The 25,656-nt window shown below is 37.5% G+C and overlaps 1 protein-coding gene across 2 annotated transcripts in view; it reads left to right on the top strand.

The window, feature by feature from the left end:
• The first annotated feature begins 1,345 nt into the window (after positions 1 to 1,345).
• The window catches only part of LOC115414115 (CD82 antigen-like), a 63,569-nt gene continuing 39,258 nt past the window's right edge, over positions 1,346 to 25,656 (top strand). The window contains exon 1 of one of the 2 annotated variants that reach the window (XM_030127332.1): positions 1,346 to 1,541. The gene's annotated coding sequence lies outside the window, so the exon portion shown is untranslated. The remainder of the gene's footprint in view (positions 1,542 to 25,656) is intronic. The other variant, XM_030127340.1, reaches the window with a different exon arrangement.

Here is a 25,656-nt window from a genome sequence, read left to right as displayed (position 1 = left end):
TGTTTTGTTTGTTTTGTGAGGAGAACTTGCAAAATCAGTGGCTGACTAAATACTTTTTTGCCCCACTGTACATGTATTGATAATATTAGTGGATCAACGGGTATTAAACAGTTTACATCAGTAGATGGTTTTGTTTGGTGTTTGGGTCTTTATGGGTTAATGTATATACAATGTAGGCTAAATGTAAATGTATAAAGTATTTACCTTTATAAATATAATGCAATAGAAGTATAAAGCTGCACCTGATGGAAAGACCTGAAGGAATAAAAGTGGTTCAGTATGGGACAACATGATTAAAAAAGTAAAGAAATGTCTTATATGAACATGCTGTGTATTATAGTTAAGCATCAGGTTTAATTTGTAGAGGTTAAGACCTTTTTGCAGCAGTGAGTTTCTTTTTAAAGGTGTGATTGTGCCGGTTACCACCACCAATTATTTACATGTATTGATAGGATTAGTCCAGTGGTTCTAAACCTTTTTTGGCTCATGACCTCATTTTAACGTCACAAATTTCTGGTGACCCCAGACATTCAAAACATAGACTTTTTTTTTTTTGCTAAAATGAATTTGTTTTTGATGATATCATAGTTTGCTATACTATGTGTGAGTAAACATTAATTGTAGATGACATTTAGTCTATATAACGTATATTATTATGGACGGAGGCAGAAAAACCAGGTGTAGAACACTGCACAAAGGGAGAATTTTATTTTCCTTGGTCAGGATATGTACAGTCAGTCCATCTTGTATTTACAAGGCTGACAGTTAATACTGAACAAACGAGAACTCAAACTATGAATTATGAAAGAGCTGCAGCATCTGAAACCGACCACAATGAACATTTGAAAGATAAACAGAACCACAGCACTTCAGTTTCAGACTCACAGTTTGTTATGCCTTTATATATGTGATTGTCTCTGTTAACTCACCATATATTTTTTATTAGTAAGTGTTTTTTTTTTTTTTTTTTTTTTTTTTTTTTTTTATCATTTACTAGAAATTTCAGGCGACCCCATTTGAATTCCAGGCGACCTCACGTGGGGTCCCGACCCTAAGGTTGAAAAACACTGGATTAGTGGATCAGAAGTTATTACACAGTTTAGATCAGCTGATTCTTTTGGTCACCTGTGGATGTTTGGGTCTTTATGGGTTTAGTTCATTCATTTTTCTGCCTCCTCTATATTTACTCTTTGTTTCCCTCCATGTGTTCAAATCCGTTGCAGACAGCCTGTTTTTAATCCTCTGTTGTCGCTTAAAGCGCAGCGCCGCGGGGATTTATGGGTTAAAGGAGGCTGTTTGACTGGTTAATTCCCATATCTGCCACATGGTGGGGACAGGACAGGAGCAGAGCGCATCCACAGACCCACTACCACCACCACCACTACTGCTGCTGCTGCTGATGCTTTGTTGTCCCGTTTAGTCGAGGAGGAGGTCAGAGTCTCAGTCCGAGCCCCAGTCCGCACAGTGCGCACACACAGCACCGCTCCGCTCCGCTCCGACGCCGAACTTTACTCCGCACTTCAGCGCGAAGAAACAAACACGTAAGTAACAGAAAGTGTGCTTCCTGCATGAGCGGTTTGTGTTTTCACAGAAGGAAACTGCAAACAACGCTTTCTAACATTTTTTAAATTTTATTTGGTGGGACACGAGGGTCCAGTTCCTGCGTGGCTCCCAGGGTGATCGGGTTCATATTGATCCGCTCGGTGTTGGGTTCTTTGCGTAAAGCTTTGCGTAAAAGTGCAGCATCTGAAGTAGTTATTTAACAGTTTGAACCAAACAGGACTGATGATGTGGCGTCTGTGGAAATGATTTACACTGAATGTCACAACACCGCAATGAAACCACTTGTTACTCCTGATATAATGTGTTTTCTGTTATAAACAGTGACCACATATGGGTTTTTGGAGCCAAATGTAACGCGGTGTTAAAGGTAGTCTCAGTAAACCCGGGTGGAACTTGATGAAAAATGCGGATGAAATTGGTGAAAAGCCAAAAATGTGACAAAGCTCAGACAGGTTTGTGTTGTTGGTGATTTAGTGCAAACAGAAAGTAAAGTTAGAGTCTATCAGTTGAATGGAAAACACGTGTGAACTGAGCTGACTGGTGGACTTTGGTATTTACTCAGTTGTCTGTCTGTTCTGATAGGCTCATTATTTTATGCCCCAGACCTTTTAAAACACTGTTTTCTCTTTCATTTTTATTCCTGCCAGGGAGTTAAAGCCTCTGAAACAGCTTGAAAACCAGAGATGAAACAGTGATTCAGTCAAAAAAAAAAAAAACAAACATGTGGGGTTATTGAGCATTCATTCATCTATTGCTTTTCCAGTTTGAAACAATAATATCTTTGGAGTTTGGACAGTTGAAAGACAAAACAAGGCATTTAAAGGACGTTGGACTTGGATGTTTATCACAGAACTGGCTGACCTAGAACTGCAACAACTGATCCATCATAAAGCAAAGGCAACGAAGGTTTTAATAGTTAGTATTAAAAATAGGTTTAAATGAGAAAATGTCAGAATTTGGCATGGTTTTATCACTGTTGTTGGTTTTCTTTGCTAAACCTGATAACAAACTAAATATTTTTTGGTTTGACTTGAATCACAAAGTATTTTAATGCGTTGCTTTGGGTTGAACACACTTATAAATAGGTATATTTGTAGGGCTGTTTACTAACACTTTAAATATGAAATTTAGAGAAGCTATCCAGAATTAGTTGAAAATAGAAAATGAAATGATAATATATAACAGCTGCTGCTGTTGTGTGCCATCTAATAATAAAATGCTCTAATTAAACTTTAATTTTCAGGGTCAGTTGGAGAAAAATCAGATAATAACACAGCAATGTCTGTTTTGAAGAAGAGCTACTTATTTTAGCATTAAAACCCAATGAAAAGAACATCCACAGGAAGTGAAATTTAACTTGAGGACTTCCAGGCTGACATTATCAGACATTTAATAAAAGTTTGATACTAGTCCAGTTTGATCCCACACTGAAAAACAAGAATTTGGAAAAAGTAAAACAAACCTTTTTTTTTTTTTCAAGAGGAAACATAACCTCATCAAGTGTGTTCTGTACCAGAATACTAATCTAATATTAACATTTTCAGCTAATAATGGTCTAGATTTAATCAGGGACAAACTAAAACAAAAGTTTGCATAATTCTTCAGCAGAGGATCAGTATTATCAGAGGAACAAGTTTGACACGGGTTCATTTGAACGTTTTCTTCTTGTTTTTAAGTGCAGCATAATCTAGTTTTTATAAATCCAGCCAAGCTAAGTTTTCTCATCCGCAGGTTGATTTTTCTTAAATGTGTTCACTATGTATGATTGGCGTGTGCACATGTAGTAGCATAAAGTTCATCTTTGGAGTCAGGAGGTCAGTTTTCAACATTATTCAACTCCATTTCTGAGCTAACGGCTGTTTTTTTGGCCAATATCCATGACAAAACCTACATATACTGATATCTGTGCAGATGACTCAGGTCATTTTTTATGTGGAAACAAACACGTTCTTTCTCTCTTTATTTCCTCTCTTCTGCTCCTCTACAGTGGTAACTGTGTACAACATTAGCTAACACTAAAACAACCAGCTCTCAGTGCAAAACAAGCTCCAATATAAACTTCATGACGTCACACAATAGCACATGAATCTTCCACAATGAACATTTACTCTGAGTCCATCTTAAATAACACAACTGTGGTTTTGTTACTTCTAATAGAAAAGTATTGTTCTGTCCCAGGTTTTCCACATAGACCTCACATCAGAGAACATTATATTACAACCATTATCTCCACACTTTGAGACAGGTAGTTTATTCCATCATTTATACATAAAACATTTGTCATTTAAGAAAGTTTGCTGTAAAAGTGTTGAAGTATTAGACTGTGAAAATACATAAATAGTGAAAAAAAAAAAAAAACTGAAAGTGCCTGCGGTGATTCCATCATATTAGTTTGACTCTACAGTCAGTAAAGATGTCTTTACAGCTTCATCATAACCAGACCTGTACTGGTTTTCACCTATTTTAATATATCATTCTCAAAGATCTGTTAAATATGGTTGGAAGCAACTTACGTCACAGTTTGGGGGGGAAATGTCATATTGCAAATATTGTGGGCGATAATGTGATCTTATCATGGCAAAAACTTTTGGCAGCTGTAGTTCTTTTTTTTTTTTTTTTTTTTTTTTTTTTTAAAGATTACTTCTGCCATGTTTCTGAAGAACAAGTATGTTTCAAGGCTGTTATTGGCAAATAAGTCACATTCAAGAAAAAAAAACAATTTGTGCCACTGCCAAAACTTTCAGACATGACTGTATACACAGATTACCCATTCTGAAATTTTTTTTTTTTTTTTTTTTTCAAAAATCTACCACTTAAACTAGCATAATATGATACATAACACTTAAAAACCAGTAGCATGTTTCATTACATGTTTTACACAGATCCTTAAATCCTCTTCAGGCTGGACTTTTACATTTCATTCATATCCGTTATTTTATAATTTCATGAACTAATACTATGATTCAGTTAGTGGTGCAGCCTCAGTAGTCAATGACAGGAGAGAAATCAGTTTTCACATCGTTTACACATATATTTGTTAATTTACTGGATGATTTTGCAAGTCAAGAAAGTCAGATTTTAGAAGAATAAAATGTAGGTAGAAAGACCATACACCCACACTTTCTATCAACCTACTGTACATTTCTCTCTCCACAAGCTACTTAGTCACTGAAGGCATCTCTGCAGCTTCAACACGACCAGACATGTAGTAATTCTAGATGCTTTTAATACTTTTTCCACTTTAAAAAAAAAAGAAAAAAAAAAGAGAAATATGTCAAGGTGACATCCATTTTAATTTCAATGACATATATGACAGGAGATGAGATACGATCCGCTGAACCGTTTCACACAAAACTAAATGACACTTCATCATCTGAACCACAAGTCACTAGTTACTTTACGTGTAAAGTGATCTTTTAAATTCACAATCCTCATATAAGTAGCTGATCATAATGTGTAATATCTCATATAATCAGATAAAGACATTTTTCAGTCCCGGACATATGTTTGTTCAAAGTGACGTCCCATACTCTTCAAACCACTTCCGTCAGGCAGGAGGTTGTGATCCATTTAGACCAGAACCTCACGCCACAGGAACAGCTTCTTCCCTTCTGCTGTTGAACTCCTGAACTCTTAATAACAGCAACACCAAATGTACTGCATTGGCACTTTATCTTGCTTTTACTTGCACCATTTGCACTGAATCATAACCAGTTCCATTACACCTCACTCAAACCCATTGGTTTTGTTCACATCGTATATCATATATTGTGTATTTTTCAAAATTTGACAGTCCATTCATTATAACTCTGTCTTACTTGTTTTTTTATTTTTTACTGCATGCTTCTTACCTACTCCATGTATGCACCAAACCACTGAAGCAAAATTCCTAGTAATGTGAACCCTGTTTACTTACATGGCAATAATCATGATTCTGGTTCTGATGGGGAACAAAAAAAAAGAGCTGGGACATGACTTTGATCCCTGTTATGGCCTTTTCAGTCCACTTTTATTCTAGTTTAAAGAAATCTAGCCAAGTAAGATATGTGTACTCCATTGTTAGACTTTTATTGCTTAATACAAGACAGTTTGGTTCCATTTCAGAGTCTTGGTTCTGCAGAACAGCCATCTTCTGCGGGACTACAGTGGAGGCTGCAGTGTGTTTATGAGGACAGGTCTGTGTTACAGATGGGTATGTGGGTCAGTGTTATGCTCACAGTGCCATCACGGCTCTGCCAACATTTCAGGTTCCTCCCCCTCACATCTTCCATCTTTTTCCTCAACATGTGAGGCTGTAAATCAGTTCAGCTGCAGGCTCCGTTTCTCTTCTCCTCATGACCTTAATTACCTTTCCATACACACCGGGAACAGACCGGCGGGTTTTGTTGAATGGATCACTGCTGCGGCAAACTTAGCAGCTGTTGGCGGTTAAGTTTTGGATGATTGTCAGACAAGAAGCAGAATGTTTTCAGTCACCTTTGCAAATCAGCACACATGAGCCCAATACCAGTTTGGCTGCATTCTGAACGCCTTTTCTGTCAAGACTCATGTAACAAGTGGAGATCTGCAGTAAGATAAGTTCAACCAGCCTCCACGTCTGACGAAACTCAGGGTTGGATTGGTCAGGAGGAGTTTACTTAATGGATGTGTTTCTTTTTGCCCTGAAAGAGTCCAAGGAACCAGAATACATCGCTGAAAGCCTTGTGAGAACATTGACTCCTCTGTTTGGTTTGATGTGTCTGGAGTTGATGTTGTAAACACATGGTGGAGGTTCCCAAAGTACCCATTATACATACCCATAATTCATAGGGACTGTTTTGGTGACATGAAGTGATTTTTGTTTGTACTTTGGATAGTTTACGTTAGAACTATCAAGCAATTACAAAAAAAAAAAAACATTAGTTGTGACTTGTCTAAATTAACCGCATATTTCAACATATTTCCATGAAGGGCATTAGAGTTTCAGATGGACTTGGTAGAAAAACAAATGAACAAATGAATGAATGAATAGATACGTTACTAAAAGAGAAAGTTTGGGTTTGAGAGGCAGATTGCCTATCCTAGGGATAGCAGAATAGGTTGAAAAGAACATGCGTAAGTGTTAGCTTTTCTAGTGATATAATGTATTAATATAGGAGATGATAGAACGATGTATGGATGATAGGATGATGGATTATCACCCCTTCAGGCAGCAGGAGGAACTGCATGATGCAGAGGTCGACTGATAGTGGAGTTTTAATGGCTGATATAGTAATAAAGCCAAAAAACTGAAACCAAGACACATTAATCATCTTTCATTTAATTAGAAACAAGGTAACTATTGATCATTAAACTCAAAATAATTAATCAATAAATTGAATATTAAACTAACCATAACCCATGATTAGTCCTGCATATACAGGTCTATTTCCACATTTTGATGGCATCAAGTCGGTGCTGTAGATATGAGAGGAACCCTTCACTGTCGGTCTGAAATGGGCAGTGGTGTAGTGGTCCCTGGAGAAGTGGGTATACTCTCAATTTTTGCCCCTTCTTCTTTTTTTTTTTTTTTTTTTTTTTTTAAAGTAGTCCAGAAAAACGCTGCTTTAGAAACAGTGACATGTAAGACTACTCTGTTTAGTTTACCCAAAAATCCATCAGTAGTATTTGCTCATTGTTATAAAATTATCATGACTTGATCAGGAGCAGTTTGTAGCTATTACTGTCACACAAGCAGCTGCATGAATGTAAATGTATTCAACATGAGGCAAACATAGGCTAATGTTAGCCTTTTATAACATTATCCTTTTCATAACGTTAGCCTTTCATAATGTTAGCCTACTCACACAGTTTAACTATTGGTGACAACATCTCTTCTCTAAATGTGCAGTCATATGTGCAGTAGTTTAAAACAGTGGCTCATTCTGAAACCACCTTAAAACGTACCTCAGAATTATGTATTCCATGGAAGTAGGTTCTCTTGATATGTGTCACTCATTTGAAAGACGTTTGTTCTGCCTTTCTTGTTTGCATTTCCAATAATTGTGGATCTTTCAATGAGATGTGCAGTGACCTGTCAATCAACTTGGGTGACACTGGAACCTGAGGAGGTGTCCAGTCAGGTTCCAGAGGTGGCCAGTGCTAAGCAGAGCTCTGGCTCTGGCGCCGAATTAGCAATATTTTCCTGGGCATGACCCGCCCTACTCGGCCCCTGATTGGCTCATCAGTCCTCATGCCTAAAGTTAACCAATCTAATCCGTGAAGGCAGTGAGTACTGGCCAATTACAGGCAGAGTAGGGCGGGTCATGGCTTCACCATCCTAGGGGAAAACATGGGCAGTTTGGCTCAGATACTATTGAATGGTGCACATCAGGGAGATTTAGAAGTGGGTATACACAATACTGACTGAAAAATAAGTAAGTATATGCCGTATACCACTGTATACCCTGGATTACACCACTGGAAACGGGGGTAAAACTTAGGATGTTGCTTGATTAGTTCTTGGGCAATGCTGAGCACAGGTTGTTGCTTTGGTGGAACATCTGCATATGAAGAAGAAAATGAATTGCACTTTGGAGGTTGGTTGTTTTGTGTAGTAAGGGGGGTATTTAAAGCCATAACTCTCAGATAGTGAAAGGAAAGACTTTGCAACACAAATATTTACTTTCCTTTTGTACCTGCACAGTACTCGGTACTTGCACCAACTATCAGCCACCATCAGCCACAAGTTTAACCGATAATGACTTGATGGCAGGTTTGAGGTTTAGTTTAACTGGCAAAAACAGGAAAAGATCATAGTTTGGGGGGTGGGAAGTTACAAGTAGACACACAGACACAACTAGAAACACAGACACAACAGGATGTGAACACAGTTTTTCATATTTATAGTCATAGTGAACCTGAATTTCTCCCTGTAGGAACTTGAAGACACAAGATCAGTCTAGAGATCATACATGCACTTATTCACACAACTGTAGCAGGCGATATGTTAATGTATTATGATCAGTGTTGGGAGTAACGTGTTACAAAAGTAATTCATTACAGTAATGGATTACTTTTTGCTGTAATGCAGTAGTGTAAGGCATTACGAATCAATTTCCAATAATATTTTACTCGGTACATGTTCAATAGCACTTGCATTACAACACGCTTTTTGCCCGTAATTTAATTCTTCAAATGAAGAAAAAAAAAAAACAGCAAAACCGTGAGACCTTAAGGAATCAAAAATGCAACAGGAAAGTTCTATTTCCTGTTGTTCAGCCAATGGGTGATGATGGCAGAAGACAGTACATTGTCCACATGGACGTATGCTCATTACTAATCCTAACCCTACTTTACAGACGCTTAGCATGATCCCTGTGATTAGCAATGACAAGGTAAGCTAACCTTTCTATGACTAGTTGAGTGTCGTTAGAATTGTACTGCACATGTGCAATTTATGATGAGAGTCTGTATGTAACTCAAAAGTAATATAGGAGTCATGTAACACATTACAATTCTGAGAGTAACATTTATAAGGTAAGGAATTACTTTTAAATTACTGTAACAAGTAATCTGTAATGGATTACAGTTTGGAAGTAACTTGCAAAACACTGATTATGATACAGGAATGATGGTAATTCAATATACTGTGATTATTTAGTAAAACCATGAGCACATTATTACCTCCGCCAAGGAGGTTATGTTTTTGCCAGGGTTTGTTTGTTTGTTTGTCTGTCTGTTTGTTTGTCTGTCCGTTAGTGTGCAACATAACTCAAAAAGTTAAGGACAGATTTGGATGAAATTTTCAGGGTTTGTTGGAAATGGGATAAGGAAGAAATGATTAAATTTTGGTGGTGATCGGGGGTGGGGGGGCCCACGGGGGGGGGGCACTGATCAGCCTTGGCGGAGGTCTGCGCTCTCCGAGTGCTTCTAGTTTTAGGTTTTGTGATAACTGTCATCAAAACACCCCATGCATAAAATCTGAGATCTGCCGTGTATTCGTACACCTCGACCACATTCCATCTCATATGACTGGACTACGATGCCTTCAGGGTGACATAATGATGGAGCTTTAAGAGGAGTCGGTTCACCTTCAGATGTCAGCTCTGTACCAGATTCTATTGCGGTCCGTCCCGTGGGTGAGACGTTCAGGTGTTTCAGTGATGTTTCTGTCCCCGACAAAGTTCTCTGGTCTGTCAATGAAATTTCACTCCCCTAATTAGACCTGTGTTCAACCTAAAGTCAAGACATGAGCTGAAAGGCTTTTAAAAATGCTGCGTTCATTCATAACCTGTTTCCCTTGTTTAGTGGAAATGCCCTGAAGCTAATTACAGGTCTAAAAGTTTGGAGCTTCTCATATTTCTTTTCCATAACAAATGACATAATGGACTAAGGTCAAGTTTTTCTCACAGCTCGTCTTCCCCAAATCCCTCTGCTGTTGCTTTAAGGTTTCATAACTTCCACGAAACATGACAACAAACTCATAGTTTAACAGGACTAGACCTGCAACTAAGGCACATTTCATTACCGATCACTTTGTCAGGTTGGTTCACGTGTGTGAAATGACTTTAAAGCTGAGGGATTGATAGTTCAGGTAAATGAATCTGTAGTTTGAGTTCAGTAAAAGGTCTCTGTTTTGTTTAAAGCTGCGTGTGACTTTCGTTACCAGTTTTTCATCAAATCTGTAAAACCAGAGCCATAGCCTTATGTTTCATCAATCTGTTAGTCTTTCCAGGATTACTCATCTGAATCACTTCCGTCACAGTGACCAACTTTGAAGTGTACTCCATCTGAAGCAGTCCTTTGTGTACATACCAAACCGAAACCAAACCGTCACTCGGGCCTTTTCGGAGTTCCACGCGACCACAGCAGCAAAAAGCAATGAAGCCGTTTCCGTGTTTGTTGCTGCTGCGTGGAATTCCCATTCCCACAATGTACTTTGCGATAAATTACTGAAAATGCCTTAGTGACCTTCCGGCTTGGTATTTAAAGAAATGAATGGCTTGTGATGGAGTCAACTTCGAAACTGTTCACCATGAGGGAAGAGATTCAGGTGCGTAATCATGGAAAGACTTACGGATTCATGATATTAAGGCTATGACTCGGGTTTTACAGATTTGATGAAAAATTGGTAACGAAAGTCATACACACTTTTAACTAAGCCAATGAGAGAGAAATGGTCTTCTGTGTTCTCAAATGAGAGAATATACCATTTTCACTGTTTGGTTTTTTTGGGCTGTATGGATTAAAACAATACTCGCTAATTTTTACCAAGGCTTTGCATGGATGGAAAATACTGAGACACTAGACATGGAAATGGAGATGGATAATGTCTATAAACAACTGGATCCCAGCACAAAACAAAGTTAAAGCACACAAGAAATTCAGTTTTTCAGTTGTTTTTTTTTTACATTTGGTTTAAGACATCTGATGTGATTAATTGTTTTATTTTATATGTTAGGCATCAAGAAATTGATGTGCATTTTTTTACTCTTTTGTAGACAGGATTTCCAGGCCAAATGATCTAAAAAAAATAACTATTTGAAGAAAATTACTTATAATCTTCAATATCTTGGTGACCAGTAAATGCATCAGGTTTATTTTTCCTATTTTAATTATTACAAAATATTAAAAATAATGAATTTCTATCAGCAGACTGACCTAGGAGGAGAGGTGGGGACTTTTTCACTTGTCATTATCTGTTGCAGTCGATGACTTGGTGACTCTCTGGACTGTTTACATGCTTCATGCTTTCAGAGTGAGCGCCTCATTTTGAGTGTAAACAACCGTGCGATTTTTTTTTTTTTTTTTTTTTTTTTTTTACCCCCCCATAAAAGGATTTGAGTGACTCCGTTTTCCCACACCTCCCCTCTCCTGCTGTCCCGTTGTCATGGCAACCCGCACAGCTTGCTCCTTTTCAATGGAGTCGGAATAGAGTTGTTGTGTGTGAAGCCCAAACTGGTTTTGCCATGCAGTGGTCAAACGTTGAATTAATTATGGAGGGTGTGGTTCTCTTCCTGACAAGCTTAGGCAGTACCTCTCTTTGTTTTGGTGATTGTGCAGAAGGTGTGGAGCTGCCGCCACCGTCCCTGAACGTCAGGATAGCTTTACACCGTCCGAAAATCAGCTAAAAGGCGTGTCAGGTGTCTGAAGACCAAATCTGACAATGAGAAAAGGGCATGTTTCAAACGGCCGTGGCTCTTTATTGTGCGGAGGAAATGTAAGGATGCAGCGGCCCTCTGTGTGTCGAGTTTCCCCTTTTGTTGCTGGAGAGAAAATTGCATCTGAAAGCTGCCATTGTTTTGGTGGCCACTCAAAGTGAGACAAGAGGGGCGATGGGAGGGAGGCTGTGTGGTGTTGAAAGGGTGTGTATAAGTGGGGTTGTTGTTGGGTGGGGAGACGACATGGTGGGGCTGTGACCAGTAGTGTGTGGTGTTAAGTGTTCGAGTGTTTGTGGACTCTGCAGCTGAGAACTGGTAGTTAGTCAGGATGAAACTTCCAGAGCATGAATTAAAGATTTTTTTTAGCTACATAAAGAAAATTTATATGAAAACTGAAAAAGGAGGAAAGAAACTTAAAATAAGTTTAACACACAAACACAGTCTGGAGATTATTAAATGTTGTGTCATATACTTTTGACCTGTTTTGAGGATGTGTGAAAAGAGAACAAAAGTTTGAAGGTCCGTCAGACTGGGGACTTTGCACCATAACCACTTACCCAACAGGTCAAAGGTCAAATATAAGACATTCACTCAAGAGTAGCTTGGATGTGAAGATGTGGCATACTGACAGTTTCCTCCCACTGTGTAAAACGGCCACAGGAGCTGTCATGTTGCTTTTTGTGATGCATTTGGAACCAGGCTCACAATAGCGACATATTCAACATCATGATTCGCCCTTACAGGTGTCAGTCTGCTGTAAAAATAAAATGGCAAGTTAGGTTGACGCACACAGCACAAGCGTAAGAGCCAGCCGCAGCACACACACACTAATGTTTGGGCTCCAGCGGGAGGTAATGAGTGTTTTTTCGGGTGAAAATTTGACTGCGAACTTGGGCAACTGGGTTACTGAAAAGTAGGGGTGTAACGCTGCACTGGTTTGGGGCCTTTAATACAATACGGAGGTGTACCAAACAAATACATGTAGCCTATGCAAAGATCGCAAACACTGGCCTCTCCACGCGAACCTTTTTGGAATAAAGATTTTATTTATTTGGACTTGAAAGCTTTTGCCTGCTGGTCAGACTTTTAGTTTAGTTTTAATATATGTATCTGTTGTATTTCTCTGAAACAGTTGTATAATGTTCATCTGTCATGTTCAACCTCTGACAGAAAATAAATCACATTTAAATCAAAAATAACCATCTGGTGAACTTATCAGTAATGGAAAATTTAAGCTTCACAAAAATAGTGATTTGATTTATATCATGATACATATCTATTGTAGGGGTGTGTATTGGCAAGAATCTGGCACTATGATACAAATCACCATACTAGGATCATGATACAATATATCATGATATATCATGATACTGTTAAAAAGGCAATTTTTTTGTTTATTTCTTTTTTTTAATGATTATTTCACTGATGAATTACATCAGAAATATGCACAAATACTAAAGACATTTTTATTTGATCAGAACAGGATCTATTGCTATATCGCAAAATCCTGTGAAATCCCTATGTTAAAACTTAAATTATGTTTTACAGACATTACAGTTTAAGATCCTGCTCAAATGTTCATTTTCTAAAAGTTCATAACTAACATCATAACATTATTTTTGTGCAATCTCAACAAAGGAACTAACATTATTTAATAAATGTAAATAAGTAAATAATAATAAAGAAAATATAAACATAAAAGAAAACCGAAAAAGAACCTCCACAATATCTGCATTTGAATGAACACCTAAAATATCGATGCAGTACTTTTTAATATCGATACATTATTGTGAAATGAAATATCACGATATATTGCTGAACCGATATTTTCTTACACCCCTAATCTATCATCTGATACGAAAAAAATTATCGTGATATGATTTTTTTCCATATTGCTCAGCCCTAGTTAGCCACTGAAATCCAAAGAAGCCAATCAGACATGACCTTTTTATGTGTAAACGGTTACGTCACTCAGTCAGTCCAATAATCCAATAATCAGACAAATTATGGGGTTAAAGTCATGTGACAACAAATGGACAGCTTTGACAAACATTCATCTGGTTTGTTTGTTCCTTCTGTCCTAATATGGTATTTAAATGTAGTCCACAAATAGATGGCGGACAGTTCTGGAAGGAACAACGGGGGATGAGCGTGGTTACTTAAAACAAAAGAGTTTCTTGTTGTTGCTGTTACCCCCACGCTCCTCCTGCACATTTCTGCATGAGTCAAACAGTGTGTAAGTGATGTGGACCCGATGCACTGACACCGCTCACTAACCCTGAATGGAGAACGTTTTCACAACCAGCACGTCACAATCTGTCAACCCCGCAGTTTCAGGAGTCACAAGAAACACACACAGTTTATTTAAGGGTTAAAGTGGTCAAATGAAAGAACTGACAGGTTGAACTCACAGCAGACATTGTCCCCTTGTTGTGACTTTGTTTCCAGCATCATCAGTAACTATAAATTGTAAATATCCAACCGTTCTATATTACAAGTCAAATATGTTGCACATTAAGCTTTTAATAGACTATTTGTTGCTGTCATTTGTTATGTTGAGTCTCCGTGGCAGCGTGTCTTTGTAAGCACTTTTTGTTTTCCTCACTAAATGTGAAGCCGTTAAACAGAGCATGACGTTAACTGCTTATGAAGACGCTGCAGACAAAGACATGTGTTGAAGTTCTGAGGGGAAAGGGTTTTTCAGGGAATTGTCTCCAATGTCGTCGGTGGGTGATTGGAAATGGAAATGAGGCATAACGTAAAAACAAAACCAGACAAAACAGAAAGTTTCTGGCTTGTTTACTGATGGATTACTTTGTTCATCGTGCACAGTGACAGGCAGCATGTGACTTAGGAATTACATGAGGAAGACTGGAGTTTTTGTGATGGGCATATGTACTGAGCAGTGTTGGGTAATAAGGGGTTTTAATTTGCTATGATGATGGTGTGTCAAACATGTGGCCCAATGAATTTGCAAAGTGCAAAAATGACACTGAAGATTTTAACAGTCACGGATGTCGAACTCGTTTTAGTTCAGAAGCCACATACAGCCACAAATAAAATAATTGCGTAATAACCTGTAAATAATGATAACTCCACATTTTCCTCTTGGTTTAATGTGAAAAAAGTAATATTGCAATATGGAAATATTTATATTTACAAACTATCCTTTAACAACAGCATGTGAATAACCTGATCAAATATGAAGAACCTGACAAATCTTAAGAAAATGAAGTGCAATTTTAACGATATTCTGCCTGTTACTGAATGTTTTGTGCCTTTTGTAGATCCACTGTGATCTGTAATGCACATGTACAAATGATAAGTTGCAGCATAGTATTGTTAAAATTGCATATATTTTTCATGAGAAATTTCAGTTTTTCAGGTTATTCACATGTTTTTGGTGAAAGGGTAGTTTGTAAATATTTTAAATAATTTAATGTTATTTTTCTGCACTGAAACAAAGGGATAAATTTGGAGTTGTCATTATTTATAGGCTACTATGTTGTTATTTTACTGGTCTGTAATGTGGCCCCTGACAGAAAATGAGCTTGACATCCCTACTATAACCCATCATATACTGTATACCTCTTATGAACAGGTAACTCAACCATTAATTACCCACAATTCACTCTGTTCCAAATGCAGTGTTAATCCTCTGACTGGACATGGAACTGCCGGAGATTGTGAGACTTTTGATTGGAGTGTTTTAAGCTCAGTTTTACTATAGTGCAGTTTTCACATTTAAAAATTGTGCACATGCATCTGTTTGACACACTCATTCAGATTGTACGCTTTTCTATGGCCTAACAAACTCTGTGTTAATCATAAAGCTTCTTTATTTTATATGCACCGAGAAGAATAAACCACAATCATTTTTAACTGAATTTAATGCAAAATATTTAAGTTAATGTTAAATGACTGATTAATAGCATTGTATTTTCTCATTAACTGTGTTGTCATTGACATATTGTATGCATGAAACATAAGTATTTTACTACAAGCCCTTAACAAATGAATGAGCAGGTAAATTTTTTACAACTTCCTTTGAGGTTGTTTTAGTTAAAGTCTGTTATACAGGTATGACAGTCCTCTGAACACAATCAGGACCAAGAATTCAACGAAGATGAGTAATATTATGTACATAGGACAACGGCTATAAATGTTGACATTTGACTTGATTAGTATCATTCAGATAATTAAAATTAACATTACTTTTGTCAATTTTTTATACAAACAATGTGGTAAGAGTCACTGGTGATACATAAACAGTTTAATTAATGCACATGCATGTTCAAAGTGGCATGTACTGGCCTGTATTTTGGAACATAGGCTGTGATTATTCATTTCTGTTTTCCTTTCAGTAAATTAAACTGAACATGACAACTGTGAAAGCTCATTACTGAAATATTGGACCAAGGTACAAAATCTAACTGAATCACTGTGGTGTTAGTTCTATACTGAGATCATAGCAGAGAAGAATAATGAGATGCAACAAGAAGATGTCTTTAAAGGAGCATCAGTCAAACAGTGTAATGTGGAAATAATGACACTATATCACCCTGTTCACATGGGACCAGTCCTACCTCTGGATCTCTGGTAATTTGTAATAATTGCAGAGGTCGTGGGTATCATGTAAATCTGTCATGTTTGCAATTTGTTAAGTACAAAGTCCACTGAAAATGACCTAATTTATTTCAGTAAAGGACAGAGGTCCTGTGATAATACAGATCCAGAGCAGTTCAACATCTGTAATGTGGACTTACTTGAAAGATTTTGCTTCTTCCAGACATTTATTCAGTTTGTTTTCTGGTCAAAGATAATGAAGACTGTGCTGGTGATGATAAATGAAAGTTTTATGTGGAAATTCAGGAGGCTCTTTCAGGGAAGAAGTTTAATGTTTTAGAAAAGTGAAATCTCATAAAATAATGAGATTAAGGAACATTTTACTATCTGTAAAACTGCAGCGTGTAAGCGGTCCTTTGATACCAAAACCAAGGAATAATTCAGTAAGTTTTAGTAAAAACCAGACTTTACTAATCCTGTGAAACACAAGCCCCTTTTCCACAGTACTTTTGTTCTGGGAATATTTCACCTTTATTCCAGAACGACGTCTGTGTAAATGAAATGGTGGGATCATTTGGTCCCACCTCTGTAACGCCTCAGGAGGTAGAAACAGAGCCGTGATAAAGGTGGAATCATGATTCCAGAGCGCTATGTAAAAGGAACACCTCTCATTCCGCAACGTAGGCGTGGCATTTTGATGACATATTGTGTATGAGACCCCTGTGTCGGGGGGGGATTTAAAAATGAGTGTGGGCCGTGTACAGTAAACAAACATATCAACGTGACCAGAAAGATGTAGAACTGGGGAGACGACGAGATCCGTGAGCTGTTGTCACTTTGGGTGGAGGTCTCTATCCATGCTAACAACAACAGTGAAAGACTCTGGAGAGGTTAGCAACGCCGCAATGCACAAGGTATTTCTGACGCACAAGTTGTACATCACACTATACGCTGCACTGCGTCACCGCCCCTTTGATTCCGTAATGCAGGTCCGCTGTGTGAAAGTCCAGCCTGTCTTACCTGTGTTACTCCTTTGGCTGTGGAAATCAGTCAATGGTGGAAAAAGGGTGGGATCACCATCAAACCTTTTTTCTGGGATCTCTGTGTAAAAGTGGCTACAGTCTCAGGGATTAATTAGCAAATATCTGGAGGATCCCAGGTTTTACAAGGGCTTGTATTATTTCTTTTAGCTGTACCTGTTTTCTAAAGCTGGATGGAGACGATTTCCTGTTCCTGTTTAATTATTTTAATTATATTATGTTCATTATATAAAATTGTAACAGGACTCAATAAGACCCTAAAATATGCAGTTAGTAGGGTTAAAGTGTCAGTGAGGTGTTGATCTTATTTCTAAAAGGTTCATCATTCATTCAGTGATTAGAGGTAAGTAAAATAGTTGAACTATTCAGCATCTTTTTGTCTTTTTGTTTCAGCAAAGGTCACCACAGGGTCTCTTTGGACTGAATCCTTTATTTTTGGAGTTTACCACCTGAGTTTGATCTAAATGAGTGTGTTTTTGTTCATTTAATTCAATCTTTTGTGTAAAAAACCAAAGGAACGGCTAAATAACGCCCAGAGACAGTCACCTGTATATGTATTTCCGATACACCTCATCGATTGAAAGAACATGAGCCGGTTTGGCAGCATTTTTTCTGATGTGCATGAAAAATAGTCGTTTAAACACCAACAGATCAGTTAAACTGCTGCTCTTATCTCCTTCCTATCTTCATTGAGTTCTGTTGCGTCATTCAGCGCAACTGAGCTGTGTGTTGTTGTGCCTGGTACAACAAGAGGCTTTAAGAGGAGGAGGAGGAGGAGGTTGAAGTCAAGGAGGGACAGACGAGTGCAAAGGCTTGTTTATTACAACTGATGAAAACACTAGCTGCTTGTTATTATGTCTTCCGATATGAATGTTCTTTTGTGGGCCTTGTGTGTTTTTGTGAAGTGAAGCTTTGCAAAATTTTACAGATTTTAAGGATCATAGTGTTTCTAGTTTGGATGTTGTTCATGAGAAAACACCTGTCATATATTCTGCATGTTTTTTTTTGTTTTTTTTGTTTTTTTTAAGAGAACAAATGCAGCAAGACCAGATTCTCAAACTTGTCAAATTTATGGACATTTTTCCACTCGTCTCATCCCTGGGATAGTAAAGCATGTGTCAACAAACCCAACTATGTCAAACCACATCCCACAGTGATCTGAATGAGGTTATTTTTGTCTTCAGATGCAAGAGTTTTATGACACAAAATTAAAATGAAGAGGAAATTAAATGTGGAAACAGACATTTATTGTTGACCTGAAGTTGTGAATCTATGCTGTTTTCTATCTTTTTTTCCCTTTGGGGTCTATATGTTTCATAGTGATTCAAATGTTCTGTCTCTGTTTAACAAGTCTTGTGACTAAGTGCATCCTGTATGCCTTTAGGATTTGTTTGGTGTACATCAGATGTTTAGTGCTATTTGTTTAAGTGCTGAAGTGATGAAAATGCGTGTGTGGTTAAGTGCGTCTTGTTTCGATGGTTATGTAACTGCTGTTCCTGGTAGCCAGTTTCTGAAAGTTACTGAACTCTAACCCACCCCATGATCATATGTGACAGGAACTTCAGTTTCATTCTGTCAAAAATATCATGCAGAGTTGTGAGAAGTGTCAGACAGTATTGTGAGTAATTTTACTGCTTCTTCTTTATGTATAAAATGGTCTTAATCTAATCAATACACCACAAATGTCAGTGTAAGTGTGTTGCCTCTCTTGTATGATATACACCAATGACTGAACTTCACAGCACTTTAAACATGTTAGTGAATTTTAGAAACATGCAGTGTGTGTTGTTTGCTCGCGTGGCAGTGCATGGTTGAGGTGTTGCTCAGGTAGAGTGATACCTCTCGGTGTTCATGTCCTGTTTGCATCGAGTATCAGGAAACTCGAATGTCTACCACGTCATCTGTCATGCAAGTTGATGTTGATCCAGAAGGTTTTTACCATTTCACAAAATGAACTTCCTCTTCCAATGGTGAGACTAGGGCTGGGTATCACCAGAGATTTCACAATCTGATTCAATTCTGGCTCAGTTCAATTGACCATTGATTTGGTTTAGGATATTTCAGTTATAATAGCTATTTTGTTTCATATGAAAGACATTCTCAGATAAATAAAGCAGTAAAAAGTTCAAAGAACAGTCTAACCTGGTGTATTATAAAGAATATTAAAGTTTACATAAAATTTTATTCCAAAATAATGTACGTTCCTATGTTTGTTTTCATTAATACTGCTTCATCCCAGAAAAACGGCATGCATTAACAACAGATAAAACCATAAATGTACCTCAGGATTTCATCAGTGTCAGATTCATTGAAATGAAGGTTGAACTAAATGCATTGGAGAAGAAAGAGGTTGAGGGCCTTTGTTTTGCAGATTGCTATAACGTTACATGTAATTATCCTCACCAGATACAGACACCATGACGCACAGTGTAGTGAGGTTTAGTGTGCAGGCAGGTTGAAAACCAGGAGGGGTCAGAGTGGGTATTCATAGACTAGGATAACCTGTGGACCTCCACTGATTTGGACATGAAACCCTCACATCTGTGCTGCATGTAACGCATTCCCACAGGATAAGGGAAGTCTGGGTTTTATTCAAGCTTATTGAAATGATTCCCACGTTATGATGTTTGGGCTCACTAGAACAGGTCACCACTTACCGATAACTGTATATATAGGGGTTGGACAAAATAATGGAAACACCTTAAAAAATCAACAAAATATAATTTAATATGGTGTAGGTCCGCCTTTTGTGGCAATTACAGCCTCAGTTCTCCGAGGTATTGATTCATACAACTTGTGAATTGTTTCCAAAGGAATTTTAAGCCATTCTTCAGTTAGAATACCCTCCAACTCTTTTAGAGACGATGGCGGTGGAAATCGACGTCTTACTTGAATCTCTAAAACTGACCATAAATGCTCAATAATGTTGAGGTCTGGGGACTGTGCCGGCCATACGAGATGCTCAACTTCATTAGAATGTTCCTCATGCCATTCTTTAACAATTCTAGCTGTATGGATTGGGGCATTATCATCTTGAGGTGAAGGTGTTTCCATTATTTTGTCCAACCCCTGTATAACTGTATATATACTGTCATCTGTCTCTTTATCTGTTCTTCTGAAGGTTTTGTCCATGCTATACTTCAAAATGAGCCTCCTGGATTGGCACCAAAACACTTCGATTTATGATAATTACCACAACCTCTGAAGTCCTAGTCTAGACCAGTGGATGGACTCCAAATCACTGAGACGTGTCTTTGTATGAGACTAATATTATCACAGGAGGAGTTGTTCTTCACAAATGACAGACATGGATGATTCATACAGGATTAAGATACAGATGAACTCCACAGTTATTATAAATGACCAGAGGCACTCAGATCGTACTAGTCCCACATGACCAAAGCTAAAACTGTCAAAACCAGTTATGTTATGAGTCACTATGGAGTGTAAATGTTTTTTACTTAACTGTCAGAGGTGTTGTTTGTGTGTTTGTTTACTAGTCTTAAGGTAGAGCAGACAGGTTTCTTCATACGAGCCCTCACAGCTTTAATTTGACAAGGTTGGACGTCTAACTATCAACTGAAATATATTTAGACTACTTATAAAAACCCATATACCTGTTAAGTAAATAATATTATAGAATGTGTCACTGTAAACTTTTTGGTGCAGTACGAGATTTAGATAGATGGAATTTTTTTTTTTTTTTTTTTCCCCAACATATTTAACATTTGCATATCACGTTAACATTTCGTTTTCTTCCCATGTTTGAAAAGGAGTGGCAGAAGTATAAACTTATATCCCATTACACACAACATAAATGGATTTGTTTAAAGAACAGAAAAGCACAAAACAATACAACTATATTTCTTTTTTTAAAAACTCACTTGGATTAAACTGAGTTTCATCATCCTTATATTTATTTATAGATTTTATTTGATATATTCCTTTAAACTGGGTCATGCTTTTCCTTTATTGCGTTGCTGACTGCTGTTTTAAAGGAATTAACTGTCTAGATGCTTTTTGTAGCTTTGGTTTAGATGTTATAAGATTTTAAGACATTGTTAGTGCTATTTTAGGATATATATTTGAATACAATGCACATTATATGAAAACACTGTTTACTCCATTAACTAGTGTCTGAATTTGTGTTTTCCTTTCCAGTAGTAAATTTATTTGTATTATAAACTTATGTGGAAAAAGTCATAAATTGCTTCATAAAATTCACCAAATTGCAGAAAATATTGTTTATTGTGCAGAATGTCCCCCAGACCCCATCACTGAATGTGTTTCCCTCAACAAAACCTTCCCCCGTGGTTGACTTGGATTTCTTCAGACTTAGTCCTTGTTACTCTGACTCATGTCCTAATCTAAATAAAATAAGACACTAGTATCTACCCTGTGTAAAATAATGGATGTTCTTGCAATGACTGGATTTATGTCAGTTGTGGAAGTCACAAACTGGAATAAGACACGCTTATTATCCATAAATGTATGTTGGGCTTTTTTATGTTCATTACAGACCATTTATTTATAGAAATAAATTAAAGTCAGAGCCTTTTCGTCATGGAAATGTTGGACTTTAGCTGTAAATTCACTATTTGCATACGTTTCTGAAAGGCTCAGCGTCTTTAAAGCCTCAAACTTCCCCTCGCGGGTCTGGAACGTGGTAATTCAGTCACACATCAAGTATAATTAGTGCAGCAATTTGGCTTTGGCAGGCCAGCGTGGGTATGTTTCCGACAGGTTTTGTGGTAGATGAGAGACGCCGGCTGTCCTCTGGGCTCCGAGTTCAGAATGTGCTGAAGTGGATCTCGGTCACTGTGACCCTGCGGCCCACTGACCGTCTGCGTTTGAGGGCCGATGGCTGCATCAGTGAGCGGTCAATGATGGGCTCTGTAGGGGCCGCTGGGACCGTGTCCACTGGACAGGTCAGAGTGGACAGACGACCCACTTTCAAAGTCTGTGAGAACTGGGTCAGAACAGAACAGAACTGGAGTCTACAGAGCTTCTGTTTGATTTCAGTTCACATTTGTCTCATCTTAAACAGCATTTGTGACTTTTACTGTCATTTTTAGAATGTGCTCCTTTCAAACTAAGAGCAGTCTGGAAATAATGAAAATGGCATGTTCCTATTTTTATCCCTCATGCACATTTTTGATGTTGTGTGGTGTGATTTGTTTCTTCCCTTTGGTTTTTTTTTTTTTTTTTGAAGTAGCTAAAAAAAAAAGTAAAATAAAAACCACTATATTCAGCATCTTTAGGCTAATCACATTAATTGAAACATCATGTGAATTCCTGGCACAGATTTCCTTTTTTTTCAGTCATCAGCTGCAGCTCAGAGCAGCTCCTACGATATTTAACCAAGGCTCTGTTACATGCTTTTTTTTTTCTTTTTTAGTAGTACATGAATACTTTTGTCATGTTTACAACTTCCAGTGTTGAAATGTAGAACTCTGGGGCACCTCAAAGGCACCATCTGTGTGTAAAACCCAGTGGAAGTTTGTGGAAAGGTCACTAAATCATCCCTTTGACTCATTCACTAGTGGTTTTTTCTGGTTTCACTTTTAATGTGTTAAAGTCGGAAGAAGAATTCAGAAGTTATATTTGAGTTTTAGTGGCGCTATCACACAGAATACTCTTAATAAACACAGGCTGTGCATGGAATTCAGAAGTTGTAAATCAAACTTTATTGTCTGTCATGACAGAAAGTCATCTTGGACGTGGCTCAGCTGACTAAGAAGATAATAAGAAACGATTCAACACAGAAGACCCAGAAGTATTAGGATTAAAACTGAAAACCAGAATATACTTAGCGCCATTAAAAATGCACAGGTCAGAATAATATGTATATTTGGAGATATATTAAATTAATTGGTTTGGGGTTACCTTCATATTAAAGAGGGACGCACTGGTCATTAGAGAACGAATTGTGGACAAATTGTGATCAACTTAAGACATTTATTCAGTCACTGAATACAGGTACTCAGAAATTAAAAGTGCCATCATTCAATATTGGGTGTGTACACCTCTGGCTTCCAAGCAACCAGTGCAGCGACGATGAATGGAACTAAGTCTCCTGATCCTGTCCTGAGGGATCTGATCGCTCAGTCGACTGATTGTGCTGCGATGTCAGCGCAGATGGCGATCGACTTCACCACGGCTCAGACCTGCTTGTAACATGCCAATGGCACGTTCTCTCTGTTGTATCGTAAGTCTTGACATTTTGAGCTGGCAAAAACATTTTGGCGTTTTCTTTGCTGCCTTTATATCGGCTATTGACCACACCTAAAGTTACCAGTCAAGCGTGACTCCGTACAAGAGATTCGACTCAATGTCCGACTTTAAGGGATAAGTCCAAATGCCAACGTCACGCGCGTCAGGAATGAAAAAAATACAGCTTTTAACTGTGTTACTCATCTCATGAGCAATATATACAAAATAGGGACCTGAGCAAATCATTTTCTGGAAATTTAATCACATGATTAGACCGTGCCTTTTTTAATGGCGTTAAGTATAGAAAAGCAGAACTTCACAATTATACAGTTAGGAAACGTAGAAATGGAGTTAAGTAACTAGTGTGCAATTCTAATCTAGCATCTGATACAATTATTTGTTCATCGGTTTATTGCTGGGTAGGTCAAACTGCATCATAATGTAGTGGTTTATAATTTTCATATTAATGTAGTGGGTTATTAATTTTTGTATTTATATAGTGCTGCAGAAATCAGTCTAAAACAGAGTCTAGAGCAGGGGTTCCCAACCTTTTTTGGCTCGTGACCCCATGTTAACATCACAAATTTCTGGCAACCCCAGACATTCAAAACGGAGACATTTGTTTTTGCTAGAATTAATTGGTTTTTGATCATGTAATAGTTTGCTATACTATATTACAAATAAATGTTAATTTTAGACAACATTTAGTCTATATAATGTATATTATTACGGACGGAGGCAGAAAAGCCAGGTGTAGATTACTGCTCCTTGGTCAGGATATGTACAGTCAGTCCAGCTTGGATTTACAAGGTCTGACAATTAATACTGAACAAACCAGAACTCAAACTATGAATTATGAAAGAGCTGCAGCATCTGAAACCAACCACAATGAACATTTGACACATAAACAGAACCACAGTGCTGCAGTTTCAGCTTCAGAGTTTGTCATATCTTTTATGTATTGTGATCGTTTTTCTCAACTTACCATATATTTTTTTATCAGTAAGTTTGTTTTTTTGTTTTTTATCAATTACTAGAAATTTCAGGCGACCCCATTTGAATTCCAGGTGACCCCACGTAGGGTCCCGACCCCAAGGTTGAAAAACACTTGGTTGGTTGCCAAAAAAATTAATATGTCACTATAAAAAATTCACACCAGATTCTTTGTTTCCAGTTCTCTTGTCTCAAAGTCTGTTGGTTTTGACTGCATTTTCTAGGTGGTTAAACACTAAAGTCTGTGACTAACATTTAAGGTAAAACTAAGATTTTTTAGGCTTTGAGTCTTAAAAAAGATGATTGCTAATAAATTGTGAAAAGAGTAAACTGAGGTCACCAACATTTAGTCAAAAAAATTATACATGCAGAAATTCAGAGACACTAGTATGATTTTACATCTTCATTGTGTTGAAACTCAACAACAGCAACATCAGTTCACACTTAAGGAACATGTTTTTATAGAAGCATCAAAATACAAGGTGGGATATAGGAGTGGTAATGGTGAAGTCATGTGACCGTGGTTAATTAGCTGATAACACTAAACCATATTTTTATTATCATGATAAACGCATTGCAACAGACTGCCTGAAGAGGAAATAATTTTCAGTTAATTCATAGCTGCACTGGGATGCATGGAAACATTTAGCCAATCAGATTACATGAGTAGCTAACCTCAGATTAACTGGTGTTATCAATGTTAAAGTTAGAAAACCCTGCAGACCGCACTCAAATAGTCAGTCCTGGTGGTTTAGTTCCTCTGTATTTTACTTTCAATGATCACATGTACACTTCTGTTATCGTTTATTGTAAAGTCATCATTTCAATAGTGAAGATTTTCTTGTGGAGCAAATCATAAGCTTTTTATCACAAAGTTCCTGCAGAATTTACAAACCAACAGATACATTTCCTCTGATACAAACTTAGAGTTTAGATGTTAAAAATACCACATCCCTGTAGCATTCAGCCAGAATCTGCAACATAAAAAAACAAAAAACAGACTATATCATTAAGAAACGGAAGAGCTTGAACAAAGTACAAGTATGTATCTGTCAGCACTTGAACACATCATCTTCTCAGCTCATACTCGAAGTATATCTGAACAGTCATCTGACTTTTGCTTTAACAGAACCACTAAATGCATTTTCTACTGCTGGTTA

Source organism: Sphaeramia orbicularis, chromosome 3 (assembly GCF_902148855.1).
Source record: "Sphaeramia orbicularis chromosome 3, fSphaOr1.1, whole genome shotgun sequence".
NCBI lineage: Eukaryota > Metazoa > Chordata > Actinopteri > Kurtiformes > Apogonidae > Sphaeramia > Sphaeramia orbicularis.
The sequence above is the reverse complement of the archived record's forward strand: the minus strand, read 5'-3'. Positions and strand labels throughout refer to the sequence as shown.